This window comes from Microtus oregoni, unplaced genomic scaffold (genome assembly GCF_018167655.1).
Source record: "Microtus oregoni isolate MIOR12 unplaced genomic scaffold, Mior012 000015F_ref0000493, whole genome shotgun sequence".
NCBI classification, from domain to species: Eukaryota; Metazoa; Chordata; class Mammalia; order Rodentia; family Cricetidae; genus Microtus; species Microtus oregoni.
The window spans coordinates 45,596,138-45,604,192 of NW_024543074.1; the positions used below are offsets into that span (position 1 = coordinate 45,596,138).

The window sequence follows — 8,055 nt, forward strand, 5'->3', positions numbered from 1 at the left end:
ACTTGACTCACGTGTTCTTGGGGCTGATTATTGCAAATTGTGATTTCAGAAAAGCTGCTAATCAGAGGAAATTGGGGGGCCACCCCAGGAGGGGAACAAAACTAGAGGAACTCCAGCTGTTGGAGACTCTGCACAATGGGAAGGCAAGGAGAATCGTCACCCACAGTAGAGCAGGCCTGGTCTCTGAGGTCTCGGCCCAGGTGCAGCCTTCGGATGACCTGTTCTAGAAGAGAAAACTGGACAACGTATCATGACCCTAGCCAAAACCAAGGCCAGCTCTACTCTGACAGCCTTTCCTGAATCAGACCCAGAATGGAGTCAAGGCACACCCAAGAAATGAGCTCCTGGTACGGAGAAAGTGACCCCTTGCTGTTTGGTGTGGGGTCAAGGAAGAGAGGCCGCAGCTCAGCTCACAGAATGGTTAACTGAAGCTCTTGGCACTTTAGTGTAGAGCGGAAGATCTTCCCACGAGGTAGAGCCTCTGAGTCCCATTGTCACCCTGTGTACAGGATTGTCCCATCCATACCTTCCCATGTCTAGAGGAAATAGGATATGTTAACCAGAAACGACATGTTTCAGAATGGAACTAACGAGTAGTTGTATTTTTATTGCTGGGCATGTATGTGTGTCTGTGTGAATTCATTCTACATGAGTGCAAGTACCCACAGGAAGTGAAAGGAGTTGGCTCCTCTGGAGTTGGAAATACCAGTGGTTGTGAGCTGCCCAGTGTGGGTTCCGGGAACAAAACCTAGGTCCTCTGGAAGAGCAACAATTGCTCGTAACTGTTATCTCTCTGGCCCCTAAAGAGGCTCTTTGATACTATGGAAACCATATATGGGCAGCAATATGAGTTCAACCTCCCAGGGAGTAAGAGAACTCCCTATCCTTCCACCCAAACCCCTCACCTGGTCTGGATCTCAGTTCCCACCACACTGCATGGTTACCGTCCACTTGACCCACTGAGGGCAGAAATTGCCTTGAATTAATACCTAAGAAAAATGCCACCCCCACCCACGCATTAGATATATAGTCAACCTCCCATTGCTGTAACGAAATGCCCAACTTTCTTTGGCTCCCAGCTCTGGAGTTCCAGTAGGTGTTTGGATAGACTCATTGCTGTAGGACTCTGGTGGGTGTGTGATCTGTGGCCCAGAGTATACAGCAGAAGTAACTGCTTCTCCTCATAACCAGAAAGCAAAAGAGAAAGAGAAAGGGTACCCCCTTTCTGACTGTGTCCCACAGGCTCCTTCGAGGATACATCCCCAATGACCTAAGTCATTAACCATTAGGCCCCTCCTCCTAAAGATCCACAGCATCTCCCGTAAGTGCTACATGAGAACAAAGCCTTTGACAAGTGGACTCTAGGTGACATCTTGACTTGTTGAACACTAGTGTGGTCCACGTACAGCCATGTATGAAGGGCAGACTGAGCATAGGTTCCCACTTGCTCACTCCACTCTCAGTGTGGGGCGGGGTGATGGAGCCCAGTTCAGCCAGACTGCCACTTGTCCCTACACTGCACCCACCCATTCAACACATTTGGCCCAGACAGGAAAAAAAGGGGAGCCGGGTGAGCTGCAGAAACAGAAGGTGGGTATGAAGGTCAATGTGCAACCAGAAGTCTTGGCACTCAGCAGACTGTAGCCATAGTATCCCTTCTGCTGGCACCCTCCCTGCTGAGATCACAAGGGGAAAGACGCCCCAGAAAAAACCACCAAGTCCTCCCTAAAGCAGAGTACGGTCTGTATTGGAAACTCTTGGGCCATCTTGATGAGGACCCCAAGTGGCTGATGTCCAGTAGCTTAGAAGAAATATGTGGTCAGCCTCTGAGAGATACACAAATCTTTGTACATCATGGAGAAACAGAAAAAGAGATTTGACACCATCCATACTGTCATAAGCAATTTCTCGGCGTGTTATCTGAGCAGGGCTGGAAACATACAAAACAGCCACCAAGGTGTGAATATCTCAAGAACAGCTCCAGGCGCAGGAAAACCCTAATGAGAAAAGATGAATGTTCTGTTTGTTATTCAGGGAGGGGACTGGCGGACAGTTACACATGCCATCCCCGAAATTAGAGCTATTTGTTCTCATAGAATTAATTGCAGAAATAAATAAAATTTATCTTCAATATTTGACATGTGATCCTAAAAATTAGAATTCATGAGCTCACGTTTTCAATAACTCACATATAAATATAGACAAACGGATGTTTTAATGCAAATTTAATATACAGTAGTTAAATTAATGATTTTTCCCCGTTCGTTTTAATTGGGAAAAAACCCTCACTGCCACACCATATAAATCAAACTAGTCCAGCATGTTGGCGTGATAGAGAAGTCGGCACGTTGGCGGCCATGTGTCAAGATCCGATTTGTTTAAAATAAATGGCTCCTGTTCCCAGTTCCGTATACAGCATCATGTTAATGCATATTCATAACCAGGTATTTCTTTTATCATTTTTTTCTCATTTTGAGCTTAATAATTTCTGTATTAAAAAAAATAATTACTGAGGTCATGTGTTCCCAAGGGTCATGTAGGCCAAGAATGCTGTGCTCACTTCACTACTAGTAAATGTGACAGGGGCTGAAGAGATGGCTCCATGGGTAAATGCATTTGCCACACAAATGTGAGGACCCGACTTAGAACCCCCAAACCCCACATAAAACTGGGTATGGGTAGGAATATATGTAATCCAAACAGCTAGCTTGGTATGCCCAGGAGAAAAACAGCAAAAGGCTCCTGCCTCAAACGAGGTGGGTGGTAATGACTGACATCTAAGGTGCCCTCCTCTGCCTCTCCCTCTCTTTTTCTATGCTGTGGGGATGCATACGGTGCATCACACACACACACACACACACACAGAGAATGAATAAATGAATGAATGAATGAAGTGTCTCCCACTGCCCTAAGGTTTACCGTCTCAGGACTGGATATAGGTCGCAGGGTTTTGCATGGAGCCCTGCTAAGTAACAGTGGGCCAGGTGGTCCAGGCACCAGAGGTGGTAAAGGACAGGACCCGGGACACACACATCTGTTAATTGCTCCTACATTGAACTCATCTCGTCTCACCCGTGGTGATTGCTTCTTGATTTCATGCTGGATGGCTATACAGCTACCAAGAGCCTCTTGGTGAGTTTGTGGACCGTACCAAAAAGGCATTTTTATCACTGGTTTAATGCCCCATGGCTGACAGGGAACAGGCAGAAGAGAGGAGCAATGCTGGCGCTCGGGCATTACAGGGATCATTAACGTCGCGTCAGGAAGAGGGCTTGTTTTCAGTTGCATGGCCAGCACGCGCCTGAAGTGATGCGTAGGCAAAAGATAACGCAGGGGTGGGGTACTCACCTTGCCTTGCCAGCTGCAGTGCTGTGCCCCCATTACCTTGTCCCCCACCCACCACTCTGCCAGGTCAATTCAGGGTTGACGTGAAGGAACACTTTGTCCCTAAGTTCCCTACCGGCTCTACTCCCAGGTCAAAGGATGTAACCTGTCTCCGTACCCCAACCTGTTGCTTCTCAGTCGATCTGAGCAGCCTAGAGAGACAGCCACTGCTCCTGATTCTGTCTTACCCAGACCACTCATGCAACAGAGATCTTACAAACTCTTCCCTCCCAGTACCCACGGAGGTTCCCATTTGGTACCTGGCAGAGAGGTACATGTGCAGGTTCTCCTGAAATCTATCCCCGCCAGTTCTCTCAGCTTCCAGTATCTAGGGACTCCACCAAGAGGCAGAGTTTGTTGAACATACACATTCAATAACAAGAAGAGAAGTGTTTCAAGAAATAGGAAACCATCCCGGTGGTAGAGTTACTGATGCGTGGATATCAGGCACAGGACGGCATCCGGAGAGATGGTTTCACATAGGAGAGAAATCAGGCGTAAGTAAGGACTACATAATTTACAGGTGACCCAGGGCAGCTGTGAATAATGAACATCCCCAAATTCTTATGCATTGTTTTACAGTCAGCCCGCTCCTTCCCAAAGAGAAGCTCCAGGGATTGAACTTTATCCGTGACAAGATTTAAATGGCAGCCACATTGTTGGCGTCTACAGTCAGGGACGGGGGGAGGGGTGGGGGGGGAGAGGCTGCTCCAAAGAACCTATAAATTGTGTCCTAATAGATAGTTGGGAGCACTCAACTCCAGATCATGTAAACAGGACCCATCCAAACCCTGGCAACACCAAAAATACAGTCCTGATTTTCAAGATCAGGGGCTCTGCAGATGTGTGTGCGCACACACATATGTGGGGGCTTGTGCATACGCAGGTGCTGTTTGGAGATATACAGGCGTGTTTGGGTGGATGCAGGTACACCTGTGGATGTGAGTGTGTGTGTGAAGACCAAACATCAGTCATGGGTATCACTCTTCAGTTGTCCTGCATCGTGTTGGCTCCCCCTCCCTTTTCTATTGTCCTATATGTCTCTGTGTATATATGTTCTGCATATGTATGAACATGCATGCAGAGGCCTAAGCTTGGTGTCAGTACTCCTCAGTTGCTCTCTCTCACCTTATGCACCGGGGCAGGGTCTCTCCATCAGACCCAGAGCTGGCGCATTTGGTTGGCTTTGCCGGCCACCTTGTTCTGCGAATCCTGTTTCTACCTTTTGATGCTGGAATTCCAAACAACTGACACACCCACCTAGGTTCCAGTTGGGATTCAGGGATTTGAACTTTGGTCCTCACGCTGAAACACCAAGCACATTAACTTCTGAGACATCATTCCAGCCTCCACTACATTTTATGGAGCTTGCCAGTTAGGTTAGGCTAGCTGGCCAGCGAACCTCCTGTCTCTGCCTCCCAGCATGGGATTACACACCACCTCACACCACATTTTGCATGGGTTCTGGTTATCTGCCACACAGTTTACTCACTGGACTATATCCCTAACCTGATTACTGTCGGTTTTTTGGTTTTTTTGGTTTTGTGTTTTTGTTTTTGTTTTTGTTTTTTTGAGGAATCTGACTTTAAGGTCACAAATCCTTTCACTTTCTCCTTCAGCTCCAAGTCCACATGTTTTTGTCAGTGGTACCTCAGGTGGACTGGGCAACAAACACAGAAGTAAAGTCCTGGGTTGACTGAGCTGGGAAGAAAACAAAGAAATGGTCCAAAGAGAATATATCTGTTCACACAGCAGTGGCCACCAAAGACCCTGGACACACTTTGTCTATGGAGAGAAAAAATTAACATGAGTTTTAAGTCAAGGGCAGTCACATGACCTTGGAAACAGGGAAGCACCCTATGTATGTAAGAGCTGGCTGTTCCATGTTGCTTCCAGAACTTGGTCCTGATGCAGGCCCTGCCAGGGATGGGACTGTCCCCTTTCTGCCACCCACAGGCCACTCAGTGGAATTCTCTAAGACTTACCACATGGGTTACAATTATAATGAAGTCCGGGAGCACTAGGAGCAGAGACAGGCCATAGCCGGATTCAGAGCACCCTGGTCCCCAGGGCACAGATGCACCATTTTTGCTGGCAACTACCTTCCAAACACCCATCCTTGTTGTCACCCAGCAGAGTCCCTGAGGCTTATCAGCCCTGACATACTCCCAGCTCATTTATTTTTTCTGTTCTCCCCACAATCACTTCTAGAGGGGCATAATTTCCCCAGCAAATGGCACGTTGTCAGAGTCCCCTGATTAAGAGGTCTGCATTCATTACAGCAGAACGTCTACAGTGCAGCTGCAAAGGAGCCAACGTACAGTGCCCAGGACTGGGCTGGAGAGCCCTGCTTTCTGATGCCAAAGGAGTGCCACCATTAGGCGTTTCCAATATGTTTTCTGTGGCAAAGCGAGTGGCCCTTTTGTCGAGGCCAGCTTGGGGACGCCTCATATGCCAAAAGCGTCAGTAAAGATTATGCAGCCAGGTTCTGTCTCTTAAGCCATATTTTCTATCTCTCTCCGGCACCTCATCTATAAAGTAGGGCTAAGAGAACAGCCTACCTGACTGAGAGGAGGTGATAGGATTAAATGAGGTAATATTATAAAAATAAATGGTGTCTGGCATGTACTAAGTGCTTTGTAAATGCTAACACAAGTAAGTGAGGTTCATTTGTTCCAGTATCAGAGTTGACCATGGATTTTGGATCCCAATAACATGACTCAGGGATATTAATGCATGGCCACAGGCATGTAGAAGGTTATACCCAATCATGCTCCCTCAGGGCCACAGGAGACTGTCACAGGGCCACAGGAGACGAGCAGCAGAAACACTGCTGTCTCCACATCACACTCAGAAAGACTAAGGTCAAAGGGATAAAGGAAATAACTTGCTCAAAATTACTAGGTGCATCTGTAGCCGTGAATATGTCCAGGCTTCAGAAGAGGCTTGCTTCTAGTGTCCACCACCATGGTAAAAAGAAGGCCTGGTTGGACGCCAATGAGACCAACGAAATCGCCAATACCAACTTCCGTCAGCAGATCCAGAAGTTGGCCAAAGATGGGCTGATCATCCAGAAGCCTGTGACTGTCCATTCCTGGGCTCAATGCCAAGAAAACACCTTGGCTCAACAGAAGGGCAGGCACATAGACACAGGGAAGAGGAAGGGTGCTGCCAATGCTCCCAGGCCTGAGAAGGTGAGCTGGCTGAGAAGGATGCAAGTCCTATGTTGGCTTCTCAGAAGATGAATCTGAGATTGACTGCCACCTGTATCATAGCTTGTACTTGAAGGTCAAAGGGAATGCATTAAAAAATAATCAGAGTCTCATGGAGCACACCCACAAACTGAAGGCAGACAGGTCCACAAGAAGCTCCTGGTTGACCAGGCTGAGGCCCACCAGTCTAATACTTAGGAAGCAGGAAAGTGACAAGAGGTGGCACCTCCCGGCCAAGAATGAGGAGATCATCAAGACTCTGTCCAAGGAGGAAGAGGCCAGGAAATAAAGCTTCCCTCGTGTCTGTCCACAGTGGCCTGGCTGGGGTCTCACATTGTTGACTGAAGTTTCTGTCCCACCCAGTTTGGCAGTCATTCAGTCCCAAAGAAACACACAGAGGCTTATATTAATTCTAAACTGTTCGGCCTATTATTCAGTCTCATTACTAACTACCTCTTACTACTTAAACCATAATTCTTGTCTATGTTTAGTCACATGGTTTGGTAACTTTTATCAGTGCAGCATTCTCATCCTGCTTCCTCTGCATCTGGCTGCTGACTGCATCTCTGCCTTTCCTCTTCCCAGAATTCTCCTAGTCTGGTTGCCCTGCCTATATTCCCTGCCTGGCTACTGGCCAATCAGCATTTTATTAAACCAATACAGGTGACAAATCTTCACAGTGTACAAGAGCATTATCCCACAGCATCACGAGGATCAGTTAACAAAATAAAACAAGCAAAAAAAAAAAGCACAAAGTACTGTTATCCAAGTGTCAAATGACCTCCATATGCTCATATGTTTGAACACTTGGTCCCCTCTGGTGGAACTGTTTGAGGTGATGGTGGACCCTTTAGGAGGTGGAGCCTCATGAGAAGTAGATCATGGGGGGTGGGAGGCGTTTGATGATCTATGGCCTGGCTCTACTTCCTGCTTGTTCTCTGCTTCTTGCCCACCATGCCTTCCCCACGTTAATGCTAGATAATGCCTTCTCTGAACTGTGAGCCAGAATAAGCCCATCCTCCCCTAGGTGGTTTTTGTCAGGGTATCTTAATTTTTCTTTTCTTCTGTAGCAGCAGAAAATTAGCAGAGACCCAAGGATAGCATGAAACCTGGGTCTCTGTGCCATTCGTTTTCCCCATCGACGTCTCCCCTCACATCCACACATCTGAAACTGAGATGCAGGCAATCCTCTCTCTGGCTTCAGGCAGCCATACAAGCAGAGGCACTGTGACCTCTATGGCAGCAATCCTGCACAGAAGGTGGGTGGGAAGATGAGCCGGAGAGAACGAGAAAGTAAGTTGACCGCTGAAGGCCTTGGGGACAGCTGTATGAGTGCACACAGAACACGCAGCAGCCTGACAGAAGCGATGGCACCACAGGCTGGGAGCTCAGGGCACAGCAGGGGAACTGGGAACGAGAAAGCCGCTAGAGTTGTGTGTCACTCTTACAGTCGGCTGGG

General features: G+C 47.8%; 1 pseudogene; it reads left to right on the forward strand.

Moving 5' to 3' along the window:
• Window positions 1–6,308: 6,308 nt before the first annotated feature.
• LOC121456906 lies at window positions 6,309–6,885 on the forward strand (annotated as a pseudogene).
• The last annotated feature ends 1,170 nt before the right edge of the window (window positions 6,886–8,055 follow it).